Raw genomic sequence first — 13611 nt, 5'->3', positions numbered from 1 at the left:
TCCGAGGTAACTTCTAATATCCTCATATTTTGCAATTGGGGGTACTTTATTTATTATAATACACAAGTTTCAGTGAGTCATGTGACAGAAATGACATCAGAACTCACCGTTTATAACTGATGACATCAGAACTCACCGTTTATAAGGATATAATTTACAGGATATTCATGGCTTTTGTGTATTAAAATAATAATAATCTTTGAAACTGTAGAGTTCACTACTCTCCTTATTTAAAAAAACAACTTAAATGTGAAAAAACAGCTTCTGCGAGTTCAAGTCCCCCAACCAGCGGAAAAAAAAACTTGAATCATTTAACTTTTCAGGCAAAACCCTCTGAAAAAACTTGAACATCAAACAGGCTGTTAACCTCTTCAAATGGTTCAAGGAATCTCTGTCATTGACTTCTACATGACCTCTACATGACTGGTGTATTTTCAGATTCTAGCTATTTCCAGGGTCGGGGTATGACAAAATCTCGAATATTCTAGTTTTTTTTAACAAAAAAAAACTCAAACAATACACGTTTTGTTTTTTAAATAAAATTTGAGTTTTACCTAAAAAATACAACTCGAGAACTCGTATTTTAGTGGAAAAAACAGCTCAAACCTTAATAAATCTGCCCCTAAATGTGTAGCCTTACAAAGCATTTGTTTTTAGATGGGGCTAGTAACCCCCATCTGAAAGCTGGAAAGAATCCAAAGAAAAAGGGAAATAATTTTAAAAAAAAACTATAAAAGAAATAAATAATAAAAACTGAACAAAAAGTTTAATTAAATGTGAACCACCCCTTGAAGGCCATTTATCAAACCCTAAATGACCAGGTACATGGCCGTAGATGATATAGTCCTTTTGGAGATCAAGACCATAGAATGCCAACCTTTATAATGACATTATTATCTCTCATTGAGTAAATCGCACCTGTTGCTCCCCAGTAAAGAGAGGGGGGTTGTATCAATTCACCAAATAAAATTGATGATTGTGACATCCCACCTGATTTTTGTGCTCCCAGACCTAAAAGATTCTTAATGCCAAAACCCCCAAATATAGATAATTTCTTTATATTTCACGTTCTATGATCCAGTAGACTTGGTTATTAGATAAGTGATTGTACATTGCTCCTATAAAACCGATTCCTGACAGTTTAAATACAATGCTCCTTTCCATACTTCTACTCATCTTGATTATTCATCTGTTTGTTATTTCGTCGGTATTCCCATTTCCCGACTTTTGTTGTTATGTAACCAAAAGTTCACTGCTGGGTATTGCCTTACAGACGATCCTATTTCCACATGTTTGCATTTATTTTCCAGTTGTTAAACTATATACAGCTAAAGCCCCGTATCTCAGACTAGCGCACGCTCCAAGGAAATAGATACCAGAAATATTTCATTTCACAAATTGTGCGGAATTCCCACTCCAGTTGCAAAAAAGGAAAATGTGGAGAGACAGTGATCACATCAGTTATTTATATTTTAATCGTTCTGACGTTGTCATTTCTTTTGTCTGTAAGTTGATGAAACCATTTCTAGAGAAATACACGAACGATGGAAAGGACATTTTTGGTGAGGTATAATACAATATAATCAAAAACATCCTTGTAATGTATTCTTATACTCTGAGAATTAGTACTGGGCACATGACAAATTCTGTTTTCTATTCATTTCAGTTATTCTTGTAAACAGTAGAATATGACCCCATTTAAGGTAGGGTGGAGGGTTTCCCAGGCCCCCCAACATCACAGGTATCTCTTATAGTGAAAAAAAGCAAAATACATATATTATAATTCTTTTTATATTATTTCAGTAGAGGTATGGGATCCAGAAACCTGTTATCCAGAAAGCTCCAAGTTACAGAAAGGCCTTCTGATCTGGATTATCCAAATAATCAAGATTTTTAAAAATAATTTCCTTTTTTTCTGTAATAATAAAACAATCCTTTGTACTTGAACCCAACTAAGATATAATTAAAGGGGGTAGTTCACATTTAAGTTAACTTTTAGTATGTTATAAAATGGCCAATTCTAGGCAACTTTTCAAATGTGTCTTCATTGTTTATTTTTTATAGTTTTTAAATTATTTGCCTTTTTCTTCTGACTCAAATTGGGGTCACTGACCCCATCTAAAAACAAATGCTCTGTAAGGCTACAATTGCATTTTTATTGCTACTCTTTATTCTATTCTATTCAGGCCTCTCCTATTCATATTCCAATTTCTTATTCAAATCAATGCATAGTTGCTAGGATAATTTGGACCCTAGCAACCAGATGGCTGAAATTGCAAACTGGAGAGCTGCTGAATAAAAAGATAAATAACTAAAAAAAACTCAAATAATAAAAAATGAAAACCAATTGCAAATTGTCTCAGAATGTCACTCTCTACATCATACTAACAGTTAATTTAAAGATGAACAACACCTATTGGGTTTATTTAATGTTTACATGATTTTCGATTAGACTTGAGATTTGAAGATCCAAATTAAGGAAAGATAAGTTATCCTGAAAACTCTGGGTCCCAAGCATTCTGGATAACAGGTCTCATACCCGTATATACTTTGAAACCTTGTTACATCCTCTGACTTTAAATGTCCACCTCATTTTACACAGTTTATTTGTGCTCCCACCAATATATAATGCATGATGCCTTTTCCTGATGTTACATTTTTCTGGATTTTTTCTGGTTCCTTGAAAAACTTAAAATAGGGGTTCTACCGTACATCCTTGATACAGGTGCTGAGATTTCCTAGTTACACAACAGATGGCTTATACAAAGCACCTAATATTGGATGGAGTGGTGGAAAGGTCAATGCCAATGGATTTTGGAGCAGTAGAGATATGCCCTTTGCCAGAAAATCCTGGGGTTGGCAGGTGCCAGGAGAACACAAGCTCTCTGGAGGTATAATTTCAACCTTAAAGTTTGATGGAGGAGAAATAATGGTGTCAGGGTCAGACTGGACTGGCAGGATACCGGGAAAAAGCCTGGTGAACCCTGGCTCTCGTGGGCACTGTCGACCCTGACCTGTTCCGCATGGCCATATTAAATTAGTGCCCTCCCTGCCCTTCTTATTGTGAAGATCAGAGAAAAGTGGTATGTGCTGGAGTGGGTAGGGGGGCCCAGGGGTTATGTGGGACCTGATGGTGCAGGCCCGGGGGACCCCCCAGTCTGACACTGAATGGGGCTGTTTTGCATGGTTTGTGCTAGGGCTTTGGTTCCAATGGAAGCAAAAAGGCTACAGGGTAGAATGACATTCTTCACAATTCTATACTTTCTACACGGTGGGAACAGTTTGGAGAAGGCTTGTTTTTTTTTGTAGCACCTTAAAGCCCCCACATATGGAGACTAAACAGTGTATAGTGCAGAAGATCTCCTATGCTATCAGCCTGGAATGCAGATCCAGATTTACTCAATATTTCTTGAAGTCTATATAATGAGCCAAGGATTCTTGAGTTTATTGAATACTTTTCTGTGTATCAGAACTTACCCATTTCCAGCAAGATTGGTATCTCCCAGGAGACAGTACCTACAAAACCTATAGTCTGATTTCAGTCCACACTGATACCTTATTGCCCTCCTTTTAAAGGAAAATTATACCCCCAAAATGAATACTTAAGCAAATGAGTTTATATCATATTAAGTGGCATATTAAAGAATCTTTCCAAACTGGAATATATATTTAAGTAAATATTGCCCTTTTACATCTCTTGCCTTGAGCCACCATTACATGATGGTCTGTGTGTTGCCTCAGAGATCACCTGACCAGAAATACTTCAACTCTAAGGGGCAGATTCATTAAGGGTCGAATTTCGAAGTTAAAAATACTTTGAAATTCGACCCTCGAATTGAAATCCTTCAACTTCGAATATCGAAGTCGAAGGATTTAGCGCTAAACGTTCGTTCGTTCGATCGAAGGATTAAATCCTTCGAATCGAATGATTCGAAGGATTTTAATCCAACGATCGAAGGAAAATCCTTCGATCAAAAAAAGGTTAGCAAACCTATGGGGACCTTCCCCATAGGCTAACATTGACTTCGGTAGATTTTATTTGCCGAAGTAGGGGGTCGAAGTTTTTTTTAAAGGGAAAGTACTTCGACTATCGAATGGTCGAATAGTCGAACGATTTTTCGTTCGAAACGTTCGAATCGAAGTCGAAGGTCGTAGTCGAAGGTCGAAGTAGCCCATTCGATGGTCGAAGTACCCAAAAAATACTTCGAAATTCGAAGTATTTTTCATTCGAATCCTTCACTCGAGCTTAGTGAATGGGCCCCCAACTGTAACAGGAAGAAGTGTGGATGCAAAAGACACAACTCTGTCTGTTAATTGGCTCATGTGACCTAACAAGTATGGTTTGTTTGGTTTGTTTGTGTGCACCGTGAATCGTATGATCCCAGGAGGCGGCCCTTATTTTTTAAAATGGCAATTTTCTTCTTATGATTACCCAATGGCACATACTACTAGAAAAGTATTTTATTATGAAAATGGTGTATTTACATGAAGCTGGGTTTTACATATGAGCTGTTTTATGCAATATCTTTTTATAGAGACCTACATTGTTTGGGGGGTATAGTTTTCCTTTAAGCCTCTTTTTATAGTTGGCCTTTGTCCATTTCAAACGGCCAAAACAGTTATTGCTATTTACATAAGCGAGTGTATTACAGCTCAAAGCACAACACGACTAGCACAGTTGCTTAGTGGTTTCTGGCGTTATGTGTAATCGCTTGCCTTGATTTCTGCTCGGAGCTGACATTTTACATCGTTAAAACACATGGTTTTATGTTTCACCATATGTACAAGTGCGGAGTAATATGATAAAGATTTATGCATGGCATGTCCTTTAGGATATAAATCTACTAAGGGCTTGAATCATAACACTGTTTATTCTATAGCTAAACAATGAAACAGATACTGTCCTTTGCTTAAATATGTTTATTTGGGCTGAGAACAATAGAAAAATATTATAGACTTGGTTCTGTAAAATATATAAACATTTTGTCCCCCCCCCTCTCCTGTGTTGACATGGGATTTTAATAATACCCCGTGTATTGCCTTTTACTCACGTTGCTCCTTCTGCTCCCTTCCCGGAGAAATCAGCAGTCCTGGATTTCTGTGCAGCTGGGATTCTAGTCGTATACGAAAAGACTAGAGAAATTAGTTATCACTTGTAAATGTAGCTGTAGGTGCCAAAGTTATGGCAAGTGCCATTGCATCCATCCTGGTTCTTCTGCTCAATCACAAGCAAGTGAATTTACTGATGATGGGGAACCATAGGGCTAGTGCCACCCAGAAAGTAGCGGTAATTCCAGGCTTCCAGGAGATTGGATGAGTGGGTTGAGTCAATAGGTGCAGCAAACTTGGAGTAAAAGAATCATATACAAGTACCAGAAGGGACTTGCATGAAACATCTTCCATATAGTCCATTCTAAGCGAATAATTACATTTAAAATATATATATACATTTTTTTTTTTTGCTGTAATAATTTTTAAAAGTTATTTCCTTTTTCTCTGTTATAATAAAACAGTATCTTGTACCTGATCCAAACTAAGGTATAATTAATCCTAATTGGAGGCAAAACAATCCTATTGGGCTTATTTCATGTTTAAATTATCATTTTTTCAGGTATGATGATCCAAGTATGGAAAGACCCCTTATCCGGAAAACACAATGTCCCAAGTATCCCAGGTATGGGATCCATTACCTGAAAACCCATTATCCAGAAAGTTCCAAATTGCGGGAAGGCTTTATTCCATAGACTCCATTTTAATCAAATAATTCAATATCTTTACTCTGTAATAGTAAAACAGTAGCTTGTACTTGATCCAAACTAAGATATAATTAATCCTTATTGGGGGCACAACATTTCTATTGGGTTTAATTGATGTTTAAATAATTTTTTAGTAGGCTTAAGATGTAGAGATCCAAATTATGGGAAGATCCGTTATCAGGAAAACCTCAGGTCCCAAGCATTCTGGATATAATAGATCTTGTACCTGTATAACATAGGGACAAATATATGCTTTGCTGCAAGAAACACACAGCAGGCTGTATATAGAATATTTGCTATATAAAAAAATAACATTTTAGGGCTATGTGGATAAGGGATTGCAGTAGTGTTGTGCCATCAATATTACATGTATTCTTATACAAAAAAAAGTAACAGTCGCCAGTGGTTTTTGAACTTTGATGCGTTTTCGGCACACTGGATATGATGTAAGTGAGATTGAGGAAGATCTAGCTGCTTTTTAGAACTTCTTCTGGTCTGAGGTGGCGAAGGCAATTATGGTGAAAGAGGTAACGTTAAGTAAAATCCGCATTTTAGTGAATTTGCGGAATATAGTCCTTTCGCCAGAGCGAAAAGTCGCCTGGCGATAGAGTGCGAATGACCGTTAGCGATGGTCCTGTTCGCTAGCAAATTGGCTCCTGCGCCTGTTAGTAAATTGGCCCTGCGGGTGGCAAAACTGGGGAAAAAATAGCATTAGCCACTTTGCTCTTTAGTAAATCTACCCCCAAGACTGCCTTGTCCAGCAGTTAATGCCTGACCCACAATCAAATGTAGTTTTCCTGGTTTTCTGTCAAAATGGGCGGTTTTGGCTTTACAAGATGGCAGCCCCATGGCGTTACCTCCAGCATGCGACAGATTCATTTCAGCTCACTTTATAGCACATAATAGTCTTCAGAATGACAAATAATAGTAAGGATGTCATATTAACTATGTATGACTACTAAAAAACTGTGGCGCTGCTATGTTGGTAATTGAATTTACGTGCTGTAAGCGTGCCATTAGTAAACCCAGCCCCGAATTCCATCACAGCAAAACAATATTTCAGCAAGAATGTAACCTAATGAGCATAATAGGAAACAATGGCATCTGTATGGAGGGAATATAAGCAGTGACACACCATAAAACAGATTTATTCTGCCTCTCAGACAATGTGGCTGTGCAAAAACCAGAGAAAATGTGAGACGAGGGTAAGGGGGATGGCTGAGCACATCCAGTGAATGATCTGATAATAGTGAGATATTGGCCGGCTTTCTCTTTTGTGGCTACAGCGTAAACAAACAAGATCCAGAATGTAAATCTCCTTCAGCGAGCCATGTTGTGATTTATTTCTACGCCTCCAACATCCCATGTAATGGAAACCCTGTGATGGAGGGACGTCTAACCTGGGTTCCTACTGTTGTTGCTGATAGCACAAAGGCTCTCAAGGGATGTAAAACATTTTAGCTGCTGGGAGCTGTAGTTACACAACAAGTACAGGGCTGCAGTTTGGACCAGTGACATAGTTCCATTGGTTTAAAAGGGACTATGCAGCATATTTATTAGTAGTATTTACATTCACTTTAGTTTTCAGTAGATGCTCATAACATATAAGTATAACTAATTCTGACCTCAAAACCTGATTTATCGTTATATTTCTGTTTGTCATTTGATAAGTCGGATATGAATGCAATTTCTAACAATATTTTTTCTGTCTAGTGTAAATTAAAAGAGATTAAGGTATTTGCCTCTTGATACCGATTAAAGTATATTAATAAGGTTTTGCTAGTCCACTTTCCAGTTTCCGCCATGCATAAGGTGCCATTGTATGTCAGGCAGACTGTACAAGTGCTTATCTTATCATCTCCCTCAGCTCTCCCTCAGCATTGCCTAGCTGTTGAGTGGACATGCCATGATTGTATTGTGTGTGGATGTATTTGCAACAATTCAGTAAAAACAAAAGATAGAAGAAGGTGCTCCTCATTTATAATGGGTTATTTTCATTATTCAAATTTGCTTTACCATGTAATGCTGGGTGACTGTGCCATTTAATGCTGGAAGTAGATGTGCCATTTAATGCTAAGAGTGACTGTGCCATTTAATGCTGGGAGTGACTGTGTCATTGAATGCTGGTGGTGACTACTGTATACCTTTTAATACTCGGAGTGACTGTGCCATTTAATGCTGGGAGTGACTGTAGCTTTTAATACTGGGAGTAATTGTGCCATTTAATATTGGGAGTGACTGTACCTTTTAATAATGCCAGTCACTGTGACATTTAGGGGCACATTTACTTAGCTCGATTAGAATGAAAAATACTTCGAATTTCGAAGTATTTTTTTGGCTACTTCAACTAAAAATCATTCAACTATTCGACCATTCGATAGTCGAAATACTGTCTCTTTAAAAAAAACTTCGACTAGCTACTTCGCTAAAACCTACCGAGCACCAAAGTTAGCCTATAGGGACCTTCCCCATAGGCTTTCTAAGTAATTTCTGATCGAAGGATCGATCGATGGATTAAAATCCTTCGAATTGTTTGATTCGAAGGATTTAATCGTTCGATCGAAGATTTTTCCTTCGATCGAACGAAATGCGGTAAATCCTTCGACATTCGAAGTCGTAGGATTTTACTTTGATGGTCGAATATCAAGGGTTAATTAACCCTCGATATTCGACCAATAGTAAATGTGCCCCTTAATGATGGGACTTGCTTCCATTTAATGCAATGTCTTACTGTGGCATATAATGTCGTGGCTTATGGTATAATAAATACCCTCAAGACATAAGACAGTCTGGGGCTCATTTATAAACACAGGACAAGTTTACTCCTGGACAGAAACCCATAGCAACTATTTATAACTATTTATATAACTATTTAGTAACTATTTATATATAATGTACTCCCCTAGCCCTGCTGACATTCGTTGCCCCGTCCCCTCCCCTTCATTCACGCACATGTGCAAATTTTCATCATTGGGTCCTGAGCTGTGGGTCCTGTGTTGGTGCACAGAAAATCTTATCTCCAGTGCATCCCTAGTGTTTCTGAACCAAGTGCATGTGGTTGGGCAGCATGCTGCCCCCTAAAATCCTGCCGCCTTAGGCCCAGGCCTTTGTGGCCTTTCCACAAATCTGGGCCTGACAGTAGAAGTGGAGACATTACTTTGAGCAAGCAGTATGCTCTATTTAATATATAGTTTATCAAAACCAAAATTAATAACTTTTTTTGTGAATCATTAGCACAGGCTAAACGTGATAGGCTAAAATATGTATATTTCTTCAAACTCATCACACCGAAAAAAAAGGGTGCTGTCTAACAGCTGCATTGCTTGGGAAAACATATGCACAATGGGACAAATAGCGCCTTCAATTGCAGCCAAATAAGCCACATTTCTATTCCCGGCATTCTTACATACACTGAACACTTTTAATACCTATAATCCTTACATTATTCTTAGTTTGCAGAAAACTGTGTGTATTTATTCAAAACAGATGCAACAAAGTGATGATCTGTGATATTCCCAAGTCGGCCTTTTATGAGAACCACACACACAGCTGCGACTGATTCAAGAGTTGATAAATATGTACAGAATTTCTCTGATTCAAAGGAAAAGCTGTTTCTTCTGCCTAATTATATATGAATCAGCAACATTAGGAACTGAAAGCACGAGCCGCCATTTCTACCGGGAGCATAAATCTGTCAGGTGCTCGCTAAACAATACAAATGTCTGCCATGTGCCCATTTCTACCATTGCTTTGAATCTTGAGATAAAAGGGACATTATCCTAAAAATAAAATCTCTATTCATTTCATGAATTTTTTTTTCCATAAGTGATTACCACTGGCAAAAAAAGATGAGCCCCCCTTTGCAGATTCACAAATTATTTCTGGCATTATTCTGGAATATTGCGTTAAAAATGCATACAATGCTTTCTTTTGGCGACTTTATGAATTGGGGTGCTGATGGAATTCTGCACCTGCTTTCTGATATAGGAAACAATTCTGCTGCTTTAACCTGATGATAAAGTCAGTGGGAATCATTTAACTTAAAGATTGCTCTGTGCACTTTGCACAGGGTTCTTTTCTCTTTGCAAATTCCCTAATTCATATAAATAGGTGCCGACCCTTCCTGATGGCAGGCACTTAGGACAGGGCTAGTCTGCACCCCTTGAAGGGGTTGTTCATCTTTGAGTTAACTGTTAGTATGATGTAGAGAGTGATATTCTGAGACAATTTGCAATTGGTTTTCATTTTATTATGATTTGTGGTTATTTAGCTTTTTATTTAGCAGCTCTCCAGTTTGCAATTTCAGCAATCTGGTTACTAGGATTAAAGTTACCCTAGCAACCATGCATTGGTATGAATAAGAGACTGGCATTTGAATAGGAGAGGCTTGTATTGAAAGACGAGTAATAAAAAGTAGCAACAACAATACATTTGTAGCCTTACAGAGCATTTGTTTTTAGACGGGGTCAGTGACCCCCATTTAAACCCTGGAAAGAGTTTGAAGAAGACAAATAATTAAAAAACTATAAAAAAGATGAGTAGAATTGGTCATTCTATAACATACTAAACGTTAACTTAAAGGTGAAACAACCCTTTAACTCTGCACCCCTTAATGAGTGCAGCATTCCCAGGGGTGCAAGTGTTTGTTAAGTGAGCATAAAGGGGTGGACTCTAAGGGGTAAATTTATCAAAGAGTGAAGTTCCGCCACTAGAGTGAAATTCTATGGGATTTTGAAAGGCGTATTTATCAATGGGTGAAAGTGAAAGTTCACCCTTTGATAAATACGCCTATAAAAATCCAATAGAAATGAATGGAGAGTGGCGGAATTTCACTCTAGTGGCGGAACTTCACTATTAACTTCACTCTTTGATAAATATACCCCAAAATGGTAAATGACCACTAGTGTTAGAAGATAGCATAGGAAATGTTATGCAGAGTTAGAAAATCATTACAATTATGATAAAAAGTACAAGCCATTTGCTATAGAAGGGCTCTACTAAATTACTAAAAGTAAAGGTGGAAGAGGTTTGAATTTTTTTTATTGTCATGTAGTTGTTCTACCTCCATCTCTAGTCCTATGACAGCAATGCGCTCCAGGTTGTACATTTCTCATTCACCGGTTTTCCTGTGTATTATTTCCCTTGGTCAAACTTAAAATATTTTTAGGAAAGTTAATCCAAGCAAGAAATTGTAGTGATGGTATTGGGAATTGTGAAAGGTTTCTCAGCACAGAGTACAATGCTACCTATGACATCAGGGAAGCAGCCATTGCAGGCTGCAGAAGACTCAACAAGCAGCAAATGTGCAATGACATCACAGAAGGCTGAATGATGTCATTCTCACTCCAATCACCACGAGCCCAGGTGCCATGTGCAGCCTTCGAATCCCTCCCCACCACATGTGTACTGTATATGAGTATGGATATCTTAACGACTAAAGTATAAGCTTTAGGCAATTTTAGGGCTGATGAAATTGTGACATCACATGGCATGAAATTAACATATTTAGTGAAAATCTTGTATTAAGCAACCCATTTGATGTTGTTGATGAATTGCGCTGCTTTGTCAAATATAAATGAATGCCATATGCCATAGGAATTCATTGGCAGAAGAACTTCAAAGGGTCTTATACTCATTGTCTGTAAACAGCTGTTTCAAGCAAAATATAATCCTGTAATCCAGGGATGGCAGACTAGTATCTCTGCATCTGATTTTGAGCGGAGCCTCCTCCCAGTCTCAGACAGCATTAGTCGGTGCATGATCCAGTTAGGTGGAATACTATACTAAGAGAATTCAAGTTTGGGACAATTGCCACTGACATGCCCATGACTCTCATACTCTGCAATGCTTTTGACTTAGCCTATATAATTCTTTTATATATATATATATATAATTGCCCCATGGGGAGTTTTATTGTGTCCAATCCATAGGACAGCAGCGTGTTAACATACACAGCACTGCCTTGTAACATACTGTACACGAATTATTACACACATAAATGACCAACAGAAGTGCTGAGGTTATGGGATTCTTTTTACAGGCACCATTATTAGGGTTGTGTCTAAAGAGCTAGAAGAAGGAATGTGCACAAAAAAACAGAAAATATATTGTACTGGGATATATAAAAGTCTTCAATCATTGGCCAACTGTGCGTCATCAACATATTAATATCTAAATCAAATCTATTTTAATTAGAATTGATCCTAAGTGAACATGTGTGCGTGTTTATCAAACAGGGAGCCTCTATGACAACTAAAGGTTCCTGAACAGTACTTAAAGTGGTCATTCACTTACTGACCAGGTTTTAAAAATCCCATTGGGGGATGCACTGTATCAGGTCATTGACACAGACCCCTTTCAAGAGCACTGCATTGGCCCCTATTCGGCATCTGGGGTTTCCAGTTTCCATAATTTGAATCTTCATACCTTAAGTCTACTAGAAAATCATGTAAACATTAAATAAACCCAATAGACTGGTTTTGCTTCCAATAAGGATTAATTATATCTTAGTTTGGATCAAGTACAAGCTACTGTTTTATTATTACAGAGAAAAAGGAAATAACTTTTAAAAATTAGGATTATTTGGATAAAACCGAGTCTATGGGAGTCGGCCTTCCCGTGATTCAGAGCTTCCTGGTAATGGATTGGTGGATAATGGATTGGTCCCTATTACAAGTATGGGACCTGTTATACAGAATGCTCGGGATCTGGGTTTTTCCAGTTTCTATAATTTGGATCTTCATACCTTAAGTCTACTAGAAAATCATTTAAACATGAAATAAACCCAACAAGTTGGTTTTGCCTCCAATAAGGGTTAATTATATTTTAGTTGGGATCAAGTATTACAGAGAAAGAGTAAATCATTTTTAAATTTTTTTAACTATTTGATTAAAATGCAGTCTGTGGGAGATGGCCTTCCCATGATTCATAGCTTCCTGGTAATGGATTGGTGGATAATAGATCCTATACCTGTATGATTCATTTACTGATCCGGTTGAGGTTTCTTAAACAGTTCCCTCTGGTGTAGGCCTGTAAGTGAAATACACAATCCCCTTATCTAAATCTGCTGGAGACTTACTTGCATTTACAAGGCCATTACATTTAGCATTTAATACGGCCATTTTGTTCCTTAATCGAGCAAAAGTTGAGTAACATTTGAAAGATTTAGCAGCCCTTTGCACATTTGCTGCCAAAGAACACTTAATTCATTTGACGTTACCGTTAATTTAATGGCCGAACATTTTTATTTCTTTAAGAGAAATTGTAGAAAAACATGGCCACATAAATCTCGCTAATTACATCATTCATTTTCTGAAATCCCGCTCAGTAGAGGCTCAAAAAACACACACGCATACCAAATAAGTATATTTATTGCTCACCGGTTGGAAATCAAATAGAAGTAAAACAACTGCCATCAGAGCAGGTTTAAGTTCATTCCTACAAATGCATTTACCAGATTAACATGTATTAGATGCAGCCACAATGCTCTCTGCCAGCTCATCCAGATGAATTGAGGATATCATTTCACCGCTAGCGGTTAACGAAAATTGTGTAAATCTATCTCCATAGGCAGCGAAATGTTAGCACAATATAAAGTGTATTCAACAGGTCGTAAACTTAGGTGGTTTCTAGATGGTCGGTTGAAGTGCCTTTGAGGACTGACATGAGCGTAAACCAAATCCCAATACAGTTACCCTCAACATGTTGATATTTATGCTAAACCCATAGATCCTAGCGTATTCCAAGTTATTTGAAGAAAATTTTTATTCTGGCAAATTTACAGATTTCATGTTCTTCTTCTGTTAAACTTTCATTTCACTCTATCTGTTAAAAGAAAATGAAAACGGAATGACAT

The sequence above is a fragment of the Xenopus laevis genome, chromosome 6L, assembly GCF_017654675.1.
Source record: "Xenopus laevis strain J_2021 chromosome 6L, Xenopus_laevis_v10.1, whole genome shotgun sequence".
NCBI classification, from domain to species: domain Eukaryota; kingdom Metazoa; phylum Chordata; class Amphibia; order Anura; family Pipidae; genus Xenopus; species Xenopus laevis.
This window is presented reverse-complemented; position numbering follows the sequence as displayed.